This window comes from Kogia breviceps, chromosome 5, assembly GCF_026419965.1.
Source record: "Kogia breviceps isolate mKogBre1 chromosome 5, mKogBre1 haplotype 1, whole genome shotgun sequence".
In the NCBI taxonomy this organism is placed as follows: domain Eukaryota; kingdom Metazoa; phylum Chordata; class Mammalia; order Artiodactyla; family Physeteridae; genus Kogia; species Kogia breviceps.
In genome coordinates, this window is record NC_081314.1 from 671434 (window position 1) to 684069 (window position 12636).

At 38.0% G+C, this 12636-nt stretch overlaps 1 protein-coding gene across 1 annotated transcript in view; it reads right to left on the reverse strand.

Moving 5' to 3' along the window:
• Positions 1 to 380, reverse strand: part of MME (membrane metalloendopeptidase) — a 102212-nt gene extending 101832 nt beyond the window's left edge. Inside the window, exon 1 of the mRNA XM_067033527.1 lies at positions 206 to 380. The gene's annotated coding sequence lies outside the window, so the exon portion shown is untranslated. The remainder of the gene's footprint in view (positions 1 to 205) is intronic.
• Positions 381 to 12636: the final 12256 nt, after the last annotated feature.

The following is a 12636-nucleotide window of genomic DNA, read 5'->3' on the forward strand; positions in this document are numbered from 1 at the left end:
CAACACATAAAAGTGGAAAATTATTAGAGTATATAAATAACTGCAAATGGAGGCCAAATAATCACCCCAAATGAATAAGAGACATAATCAGGCATTAAAATGAATATTAAATAGAAATGACCATAGCATATAAGAAGATACAAAATCTCACTAATTATAGGCAAATGCCAATTAAAATTCCAACAAAAAAACAAATTTTACTCACCTGACTTCTTACACACCACTGGTAAGAATATTAATTTGTACAATCTGCCTGGAGGAAAATAAAATTGTCCTTATAAAGGACAAAAGAGATCCCACAAGGACTCAGAGGCAAAAAATATACAAATCAATTTTCACTGCAAAGTAAAGGAGCTGTTACAGTGGAGGATTACTGGACTGAAGTCAATATTATGACACAGTATGAGTGTGTTTTGTGTTTCGTAATTGCAATCATTGTTGCTTTTGTTGTGGTCATCCATTTACAATGCTTGGTGTCAGTTAATCTCTTGTAAAAATAAAATACAGTGTGTGTGTGTTAAAAAAAAATAAAATAATTGGGGAAGCTGAGAAAAATAAATAAATAAATTACAAAAAAAATATAGAGAGATTATTTTTAATGGAATTTGGGGAATTGGCTAGCACAAAGGTAGGAAAACTTACTCTGTAAAGGGCCAGATAGTTAATGTTTTAGGCTTTGTCCACATGTTTGTTGGTTTTGTTTTTTTTTTTTTACAACCCTTTAAAAATGTAAAAAAAAAAAAAAATCTTAGTATGTTGGGCCTAAAAACCAGGCTACTACTGGATTTGGCCAGCCAGCTATAGTTTGCAGATCCCTGGCTAGTAGATCCTCCAGGATTAACTGATTCTATTGGTCTATACAGCGGTTGACTCTCTATGGGCCATGATATTTTACAACTCTGAAAAGGTATTCCTTTCTGGAAATCAAAAGTAATGTAAATGTATTCAAAGATTTAGTAATTTGTAGGAAACTGGTAGCAATAGAAATGATTGTTGTTTAAAACAATGCAAATAAACTTTTTCTGACAGAGATTCTACTGATTTCCATTGAAAAGATAACCCCAAACATAACATTTAACTGGCATTGGCCAATAAAATTTTGACTGGCCAATATAGTTTTGAAAAAAACAAAACTATACTTCAGCAAATCGCTTTGGAAAATACTTGCATTATCTAGAAAAACTGAAGAAGTACATGATTCACAATCCAGCAAGTCTACCTTCAATACATACTTGTGCACATGTGCATCTGGAGATGTGTTCAAGGCTTCATAGCAGCATTGTCTATAATAATAATAAGAAAAAAACTAGAAAGAACACAAAAGTCCATTGATGGAAGAATGGATAAAATATTGTAATACATTCATAAAATACTAGAATACTACCCAGAATGCAAAATAACTAACTGCAGCTAAACGAATCAATATGGATGACTCAGAAAGAATGTTGAGTGAAAAAGCAAGCAAATCCTTTGCAAGATTGAGTAGATACAAAGAAAACAAAAGATAAGATGATTAGGTAATCAAAGAAGCCATACTTTAGTGGGTAAGAGAAATGCAAACACACATTTACAGTAGAACATGGTTATCTTTATAACTGAGTAATAGATACAAAGTTCATTTGAAATATGTGACAGGGCAACTTTTTACCATTGGGTACATCAGAACGCTCCATCACTTAACACATTTCTTATTTGATTTGAGGTATTTGGCAGAAAAAGGAGAAGATAAGAACGTTCAAGACAGAGAGAACATAGAGAACCTTCTCTATGTCTTGAATATTGTATGAGGTACATTGCAAAATTTTGATGACTTTGAGCAGTTTGGTGCTGCTGAAGTATAAAAGGTATGGGGAGGAGGGAGGGGGGGAGCAGCTTCTCAAGAGAAGACTGAAGAGGTAGGAACCAGATAATGAAGGAATTTGTATGCTCTGTAAATTGCTTACATTTGGATGCATGCAATAGAAAGCATGGTCAAATTTGTGCAAGGGAGCAATAAATTCGGAGTTGTACATGAGAATACCTATGCCTCACTGATGGTAATGAGAAGCACGGCCAGAGGAGGCAAAAACGAAGGCAGAGAGGTCTGTTAGAAAGCGAGCGCACTAATTCTTATGAGAGGTGTCTTAAAAACATATGATCAAAGGCAATCAAAGGAGAGATTTTTGAGGTGGAAACCATAGGCCTGAGGATTTTTTAATATTGAAGGTACAGAAGAAGGAATCTAGAATGACTCCTGTAGTTTGGGGCAAATAGTTGGATCTATCACTTCACTGAGACAGGGAATATTTGGTGCTGGTGGTGGCGAGTTGTAGATAGAATGTTGAACAAATTGTTGAAACTGTAGCATTTCTGTCCTATGGCAGAACATAACAATGGGATGCGTGTTGTTTCTGACAATCTGGCAAAAGATCTAAATATTTGTTACGTGCCAAAGGCAATACTTAATTGTGATGATGGACAAATAAGGCTCAGAAACATTGTAACTTCAGGCTTTACCCGTCAAGCAGTTTTTTGACTGACTATAACTAACTGAAAATTACATTTTAAAACGTGGAGTGGAGCCTATTCTCTGGCTAAACTGTTCCATGTGCTCTGATATTGCGGGGCAGGAAAGTCCCTCTGGGGACAGCCTGCACTCCCGCCTCCCATGAGGACGTGACTAAGCTCAATTGCAAAGATGTGCTCATCTCTCCACATCCCAAGATGATTACACGTTTCATCACAGCAACTCTCCAAAGTTCCGTAACGGATCATGTACAGAGAAGGGAAACGAGAGGTGGTTGCACAGCACACTTGTGTGGACGCTTGGCATTCACAAGCCTGGAACTTAAATTCACAAATTCTGGCCCGGAGGGAGGACTGCCTGTGACAGTCACTTTGAGGACGCCTATCACCACATACCAAGAAACACATGCATCTGATTCACTCCCATTAGACCCCTCTGATGCATTTCCTGTGGACATCTGTGGCCCTGACTCTGGGGGTAGGAGCCGCGAGTTGAGTACGACACAGCAGCAGCCACAGGAAGAACCCAGATTGGGGACAGCTGTTTAGCCTTGGCACAGTTTACATTTAAATCTCTGGTACTTTCTGACTCTGACTGCGGAGGGGGGAGAGGGCTGTTTACAAATAGGCAAAACTAGGACAAGTAAGATAAAGGAAAGAAATGTGGCTTCTAAGCAACCCCTGAAGAGGGAAGTTTGCATCTTACCTTGAGATACTCATATTTTAAATAGAATTGATTCCCAGCTTCTCCTGAATCCCTAATGTTTCCAGGAAGAGTGCCACGTGAAAGAGACATATCTTGATTTTAGACTCTTAAGTTTTCTGCTCTACGCTGTACCAATTCATTTGCAAAGATAAAGTTATTTTAACCCCATCAATCTTTATCCTTTCCACCATACAGTCATTCTTACCGACTCAGATTATTGCATTTACCTACATTCTTTAAGTTCAACTGTAAAGAAAACTTTTTAAAATTCAATCTGATCTGTACATGCAGATGTATGTACGTAGTGGCTTTTAGTGCATGTGTTATTTAAGAATGTTTAAAATATTTGAATGCCAGTTCCTAAGTAAAACTAACAGCTCATTGCTGCAGGATGCTTTTTAAAGTAAAAAATCTTTTCAAGTATAGTGATTTGGGAATGCTACTTCACAATAGTTTGTTCAATACACATTAATACATTGTAACTTTCAAAACTAGGCCAGCATCATCAAAAAATCTAGAAACAGTAAATGCTGGAGAGGGTGTGGAGAAAAGGGAACACTCTTGCACTGTTGGTGGGAACGTAAATAGATACAGCCACTATGGAGAACAGTATGGAGGTTCCTTAAAGAACTACAAATAGAACTACCATACGACCCAGCAATCCCACTACTGGTCATATATCCTGAGAAAACCATAATTCAAAAAGAGTCATGTACCAAAATGTTCATTGCAGCTCTATTTACAATAGCCAGGACATGGAAGCAACCTAAATGTCCATCAACAGATGAATGGATAAAGAAGATGTGGCACATATATACAATGGAATATTACTCAGCCATGAAAAGAAACGAAACTGAGTTATTTGTAGCGAGGTGGATGGACCTGGAGTCTGTCATACAGAGTGAAGTAAGTCAGAAGGAGAAAAACAAACACCGTATGCTAATGCACATATATATGGAATCTAAGGGAAAAAAATGTCATGAAGAGCCTAGGGGTAGGATGGGAATAAAACACAGACCTACTAGAGCATGGACTTGAGGATACGGGGAGGGGGAAGGGTAAGCTGGGACAAAGTGAGAGAGTGGCATGGACATGTATACACTACCAAACGTAAAATAGCTAGCTAGTGGGAAGCAGCCGCATAGCACAGGGAGATCAGCTCGGTGCTTTGTGACCACCTAGAGGGGTGGGATAGGGAGGGTGGGAGGGAGGGAGACGCAAGAGGTAAGAGTTATGGGAATATATGTATATGTATAACTGATTCACTTTGTTGTAAAGCAGAAACTAACATACCATTGTAAAGCAATTATACTCCAATAAAGATGTTAAAAAAAAAAACTAGGCTAGGAAAATTAAAGAAGTTTAACTAGGACAAAACTGATGTAATTGAAAGATTCAAAAATATTAAACAATGTGGCTTGTCATGTTTTCTGTCCTATCAAACAAATTATATTTTTATAGAAGAGTTATTGTCTGTTCCCCTAGTCCACTGTGCTACCTGTTGGTTTTGGGTAGAGGTGGCAGTTACATTTCCCAAGGGAAAATAATCTCTTCCTGATCTCTCTGGTTATTTATGGCCACTTCCGGCTGCTTCTGGAGCTGGGTAGGAAGGCAGATCTCAATAAGGTGTTTTTGCTAGGATTGCCTGATGTCACAAGATAAGGGATACGTTCAGTCACATTCTTGCTAAATTGAGCCACTATCTGGGTATTAAAATAGCTGAAGGTAATGGAGCCTCTTCCCACTCCATTAAGCTGATGGTACTGTTTTTTACTCATTTGAAACTCAGTGAGTTTCTTTCTGCTAAGGAATCCAGGGCCAGATTAATTTCTCCAGTAACTCTTTGAAGTAGGTGTTAATATAAAAGTAAAAACGATTTCTCCATGAAGTACAATTTTTTTTCTTCTCCTCCAGTATCTTCAATAAATTGCTAGGGCACCATTTCACATTCTAGCAAGAAATGATTAACATTTTTCTAAAGTGCCTCAAAAAAAAAGTGTCAGGTTAGTGCTCTTCTGTTACAGGGATGCTCATGTACCCTCCAACCTTATCCTGGGCCTGACAAACCTCTCTTAACTCTGAGCTGTCCACTCTCACCCTTCTTACTGAAAACCTTCTTTAATTTTCTCAACTATTTCTAGTCCTGAAATCTTTAACACTTATATTTCTTGAACTTTCAATTCTCAGCTTCTGCAACACTATGCTATCACTGTGCCTACACTAGACTCCCCTGTCCTCTTTTCCCTCTCTGTGTCCAGTAAATTAAGCATCTTTTCTTCTCTTTTCATCTCTCTACCATTTCTTTTTTTTTCTTATTTTTTTTGTTTTGTTGAATTTTATTTATTTTTTATACAGCAGTTCTTATTAATTATCTATTTGATACATATTAGTGTATACATGTCAATCCCAATCTCCCAGTTCATCCCTCCCACCCCCCCCACCCCACTTTCTCCCCTTGGTGTTCATACGTCTCTTCTCTACAACTGTGTCGCTATTTCTGCCTTGCAAACTGGTTCATCTGTACCATTTTTCTAGATTCCATATATATGTGTTAATATACAATATTTGTTTTTCTCTTTATGACTTAGTTCACTCTGTATGGCAGTCTCTAGGTCCATCCACATCTCTACAAATGACCCAATTTTGTTCCTTTCTATGGCTGAGTAATATTACATTGTATATATGTACCACAACTTCTTTATCCATTCATCTGTCGATGGGCATTTAGGTTCCTTCCATGACCTGGCTATTGTAAATAGTGCTGCAATGAACAGTGGGGTGCATGTGTCTTTATGAATTATGGTTTTCTCTGGGTATATGCCCAGTGGTGGGATTGCTGGGCCATATGGTAATTCTATTCTTAGTTTTTTAAGGAACCTCCATACTGTTCTCCATAGTGGCTGCATCAATTTACATTCCCACCAACAGTGCAAGAGGGTTCCCTTCTCTCCACACCCTCTCCAGCATTTGTTGTTTGTAGATTTTCTGATGATGCCCATTCTGACTGGTGTGAGGTGATACCTCATTATAGTTTTGATTTGCATTTCTCTAATAATTAGTGATGTTGAGCAGCTTTTCATGTGCTTCTTGGCCATCTGTATGTCTTCTTTGGAGAAATGTCTATTTAGGTCTTCTGTCCATTTCTGATTGGGTTGTTTGTTTTTTAAATATTGAACTGCATGTGCTGTTTATATATTTTGGAGATTAATCCTTTGTCTGTTGATTCATTTGCCAATATTTTCTCCCATTCTGAGGGTTGTCTTTTCATCTTGTTTAGTTTCCTTTGCTGTGCAAAAGCTTTTGTTTAATTAGGTCCCATTTGTTTATTTTTGTTTTTAATTTCCATTACTCTAGGAGGTGGGTCAAAAAAGATCTTGCTGTGATTTATGTCAAAGAGTGTTCTTCCTATGTTTCCCTCTAAGAGTTTTATGGTGTCCCATCTTACATTTAGGTCATTAATACACTTTGAGTTTATTTTTGTGTTTGGTGTTAGGGAGTGCTCTAATTTCATTCTTTTACATGTAGCTGTCCAGTTTTCCCAGCACCACTTATTGAAGAGACTGTCTTTTCTCCATTGTATATCCTTGCTTCCTTTGTCATGGATTAGTTGACCATAGGTGTGTGGGTTTATCTCTGGGCTTTCTATCCTGTTCCATTGATCTATATTTCTGTTCTTGTACCAGTACCATATTGTCTTGATTACTGTAGCTTTGTATTATCGTCTGAAGTCAGGGAGCCTCATTCCTCCAGCTCCATTTTTCTTTCTCAACATTGCTTTGGCTATTCGGGGTCTATTGTGTCTCCATACAAATTTTAAGATTTTTTGTTCTAGTTCTTTAAAAAATGCCATTGGCAATTTGATAGGGATTGCACTAAATCTGTAGATTGCTTTGGGTAGTATAGTCATTTTGACATATTGATTCTTCCAATCCAAGAACATGGTATATCTCTCCATCTGTCTGTATCATCTTTAGTTTCCTTCATCAGTGTCTTATAGTTTTCTGCTTACAGGTCTTTTGTCTCCCTAGGTAGGTTTATTCCTAGGTATTTTATTCTTTTTGTTGCAGTGGTAAATGGGAGTGTTTCCTTAATTTCTCTTTCAGGTTTTACATCATTAGTGTATAGGAATGCAAGAGATTTCTGTGCATTAATATTGTATCCTGAAACTGTACCAAATTCATTGATTAGCTCTAGTAGTTTTCTGGTGGCATCATTAGGATTCTCTATGTATAGTATCATGTTATCTGCAAACACTGACAGTTTTACTTCTTCTTTTCCAATTTGTATTCCTTTTATTTCTTTTTCCTCTCTGATTGCTGTGGTTGGGACTTCGAAAACTACGTTGAATAATAGCAGCAAGAGTGGACATCCTTGCCTTGTTCCTGATCTTAGAGGAAATGCTTTCAGTTTTTCCCCATTGACAATGATGTTCACTGTGTGTTTGTCATATATGGCCTTTATTATGTTGAGGTAGGTTCCCTCTATGCCCACTTTCTGGAGAGTTATTATCATAAATCGGTGTTGAATTTTGTCATAGGCTTTTTCTGCATCTATTGAAATGATCACATGGTTTTTATTCTTCAGTTTGTTAATATGGTGTATCATATTGATTGATTTGTGTATATTGAAGAATCCTTGCATCCCTGGGATAAATCCCACTTGATCATGGTGTATTATCCTTTTAATGTGTTGTTGGATTCTGTTTGCTAGTATTGTGTTGAGGATTTTGCATCTATATTCATCAGTGATATTGGTCTGTAATTTTCTTTTTTTGTTGTATCATTGTCTGCTTTTGGTATCAGGGTGATGGTGGCCTCATAGAATGAGTTTGGGAGTTTTCCTTCCTCTGCAATGTTTTGGAAGAGTTTGAGAAGGATGGGTGTTAGCTCTTCTCTAAATGTTTGATAGAATTCACCTGTGAAGCCTTCTGGTCCTGGACTTTTGATTCTTGTAAGATTTTTCATCACAGTTTCAATTTCAGTACTTGTGATTGGTCTGTTCATATTTTCTATTTCTTCCTGGCTCAATCTTGGAAGGTTATACCTTTCCAAGAATTTGTCCATTTCTTCCAGGTTGCCTATATTATTGGCATAGAGTTGCTGGTAGTAGTCTCTTAGGATGCTTTGTATTTCTGTGGTGTCTGTTGTAACTTCTCCTTTTTTATTTCTAATTTTATTGATTTGAGTCCTCTCCCTCTTTTTCTTGATGAATCTAGCTAATAGTTTATCAATTTTGTTTATCTTCTCAGAGAACTAGCTTTTAGTTTATTGATCTTTGCTATTGTTTCCTTTGTTTCTATTTCATTTGTTTCTGCTCTGGTCTTTATGATTTCTTTCATTCTACTAACTTTGGGTTTTGTTTGTTCTTCTTTCTCTAGTTCCTTTAGGTGTAAGGTTAGATTGTTTATTTGAGATTTTTCTTGTTTCTTGAGATAGGCTTGTATTGCTATAAACTTCCCTCTTAGAACTGCTTTTGCTGCATTCCATAGGTTTTAGATCATCGTGTTTTCATTGTCATTTGTCTCTAGGTATTTTTTGATTTCCTCTGATTTCTTTAGTGATCTCTTGGTTATTTAGTAACATACTGTTTAGCCTCCATGTGTTTGTGCTTTTTACATTTTTTTCCTGTAATCGATTTCTAATCTCATAGCGTTGTGGTCAGAAAAGATGCTTGATATGAATTCAATTTTCTTAAATTTACCAAAGCTTGAGTTTTGACCCAAGATGTGATCTATCCTGGAGATTGTTCCATAAGCACTTGAGAATAAAGTGTAATCTGTTGTTTTTGGATGGAATATCCTATAAATATTAATTAAAACTATCTGGTCTATTGTTTCATTTAAAGCTGTGTTTCCTTATTAATTTTCTGTCTGGATGACCTGTCCATTGGTATAAGTGAGGTGTTAAAGTCCCCCACTATTATTGTGTTACTGGCGATTTCCTCTTTTATAGCTGTTAGCAGTTGTCTTATGTATTGAGGTGCTCCTATGTTGGATGCATATATATTTATAATTGTTATATCTTCTTGGATTGATCCCTTGATCATTATGCAGTGTCCCTCCTTGTCTCTTGTAACATTCTTTATTTTAAAGTCTATTTTATCTGATGTGAGTATTGCTACTAAAATTTTCTTTTGATTTCCATTTGCATAGAATATCTTTTTCCATCCCCTCACTTTCAGTCTGTATGTGTCCCTAGGTCTGAAGTGGGTGTCTTGTAGACAGCATATATATGGATGTTGTTTTTGTATCCATTCAGCAAGCCTGTGTCTTTTGGTTGGAGCATTTAATCCATTCACGTTTAAGGTAATTATTGATATGTATGTTCCTATTAACATTTTCTAAATTGTTATGGGTTTGTTTTTGTAGGTCCTTTTCTTCTCTTGTGTTTCCCACTTAGAGAAGTTCCTTTAGCATTTGTTGTAGAGCTGGTTTGGTAGTGCTGAATTCTCTTAGCTTTTGCTTGTCTGTAAAGCTTTTGATTTGTCTTTCAAATCTTAATGAGAGCCTTGCTGGGTAGAGTCATCTTGGTTGTAGGTTCTTCTCTTTCATCACTTTAAATATATCATGCCACTCCCTTCTGGCTTGTAGAGTTTCTGCTGAGAAATCTGCTGTTAACCTTATGGGAGTTCCCTTGTATGTTTTTTTCTGTTGTTTTTGTTTTGTTTTTCCCTTGTTGCTTTCAATAATTTTTCTTTGTCTTTAATTTTTGTCAGTTTGATTACTATGTGTCTCAGCCTGTTTCTCCTTGGGCTTATCCTGCCTGGGACTCTCTGTACTTCCTGGACTTGGGTGGCTATTTCCTTTCCCATGTTAGGGAAGTTTTCGACTATAATCTCTTCAAATATTTCCTCAGGTCTTTTCTCTCCCTCTTCTCCTTCTGAGACCCCTATAATGTGAATGTTGTTGCCTTTAATTGTTATCCCAGAGGTCTCTTAGGCTGTCTTCATTTATTTTCATTCTTTTTTATTTATTCTGTTCCGTGGCAGTGAATTCCACCATTCTGTCTTCCACATCACTAATCTGTTCTTCTGCCTCAGTTATTCTATTGATTCCTTCTAGTGTATTTTTCATTTCAGTTATTGTGTTGTTCATCTCTGTTTGTTTGTTCTTTAATTCTTCTAGGTCTTTGTTAAACATTTCTTGCATCTTCTCGATATTTGCCTCCATTCTTTTTCCAAGGTCCTGGATCATCTTCACTATCATTACTCTGAATTCTTTTTCTGGAAGGTTTCCTATCTCCAATTCATTTAGTTGTTTTTCTAGGGTTTTATCTTGTTCCTTCAACTGGTACATAGCCTTCTGCCTTTTCATCTTGTCTATCTTTCTCTGGATGTGGTTTTTGTTCCACAGGATGCAGGATTGTAATTCTTCTTGCTTCTGCTGTCTGCTCTCTGATGGATGATGCTATCTAAGAGGCTTGTGCAAGTTTCCTGATGGGAGGGACTGGTGGTGGGTAGAGCTGGGTGCTGCTCTGGTGGGCAGAGCTCAGTAAAACTTTAATACACTTGTCTGCTGATGGTTGGGGCTGGGTTCCCTCCCAGTTGGTTGTTTGGCCTGAGGTGACCCAACACTGGAGCCTACCGGGGCTCTTTGTTGGGGCTAATGACAGACTCTGGGAGGGCTTATGCTGAAGAGTACTTCCCAGAACCTCTGCTGCCAGTGTCCTTGTCCTCATGGTGAGACACAGCCACCCTCTGCCTCTGCAGGAGACCCTCCAACACTAGCAGGTAGGTCTGGTTCAGTCTCCTGTGGGGTCACTGCTCCTTCCCCCTGGGTCCTGATGCACACACTCCTTTGTGTGTGCCCTCCAAGAGTGGAGTCTCTGTTTCCCCCAGTCCTTTTGAAGTCCTGCAATCAAATCCTGCTAGGCTTCCAAGTCTGATTCTCTGGGAATTCCTCCTCCCATTGCCAGACCCCCAGGTTAGGAAGCCTGATGTGGGGCTCAGAACCTTCACTCCAGAACCTTCACTACAGTTAGTGGACTTCTGTGGTATAATTGTTCTCCAGTTGTGAGTCACCCATCCAGTGGTTATAGGATTTGATTTTATTGTGATTGCGCCCCTCGTACCATCTCATTGCGGCTTCTCCTTTGTCTTTGGATGTGGTGTATCTTTTCTGGTAGTTCCAGTGTCTTCCTTCGATGATTGTTCAGCAGTTAACTGTGATTCCAATGCTCTCACAAGTGGGAGTGAGCGAACGTCCTTCTACTCCACCATCTTGAACCAATCTCTCTACCATTTCTTCCTTGATTATTTTTATCCATTCTTATTATCTCAGCTATGAACACATGACAGACAACTACCAAGTCTACAGTTTGTCCAGTGTATTTTCTGAGTGGTAGATCCACCTATCCTTCCATCTGCAGGACACTTCAAATATCCATGCTTTTGTGAACCCATACATTTTATAGAATCAACATTGTCCAATTTCATCTAGGCTTGACACATCCAAGTGATCTTTAATGACTTCTACATTACTACCCGTACAGGAAGTTTCCAAGTACTAACATTTTTATCTCCACAGGCTCTCTTGAATTCTTCCCCTACATGCCATTCCCAGAGCCAACATTAACCAGCATGAATGCTCTTATTTTTTTCTGAATTATTATACTAACATTTTAATCATTACCCTTACAAATGCACAATTTCATCTTTTCTTTATTCCAATTTATTGTTCACTTTACTCCCTGGTTGATTATTTTAAACAGAAGCTCAAATTATTTCACTCCTCAGCTGTTCAAAAACTTTCAATTACTCCCTACTGCTGTAAAATTCTGTGGTCTCAAATGTCACTCACGCTAAGCCAAATTTAGTAAAACTTGTTCTGTTAAGTGAGTGGTAGTCCAGCTAGAATGGAAAAGGTGGTTATAAGTATACAGACTTCAAAAAAAGTAGCTGATTAATAACACCAATGATACTGTATCAGACAAGCATACAGTATCCAAGTTTGGGGGGGAATTATTTTGGCTTCAACACCATGATAAATGTTTAATTAACATATAATTCATTGCACATACTTAAGTATACAATTTGATACTTTTTTTTTTTTTTTTTTTTGTGGTACACGGGCCTCTCACTGTTGTGGCCTCTCCCGTTGTGGAGCACAGGCTCCAGACGCACAGGCTCAGCGGCCATGGCTCACGGGCCCAGCTGCTCCACGGCATGTGGGATCTTCCCGGACTGGTGCACGAACCTGTGTCCCCTGCATCAGCAGGCGGATTCTCAACCACTGCGCCACCAGGGAAGCCCTGATAAGTTTTGACATATGTACATATCCATGAAAGAATCACCACAATCAAGATAATAAGTTTACCCATCCTTCTCCAAAAATTCCTCCTGCCTCTTGATAATCTTTCTCTCCTGCCCTTCCCTAACTTTCTCTCATCGTCAGGCAATAATTTTTCGCTCTCTGTCACTATATGATA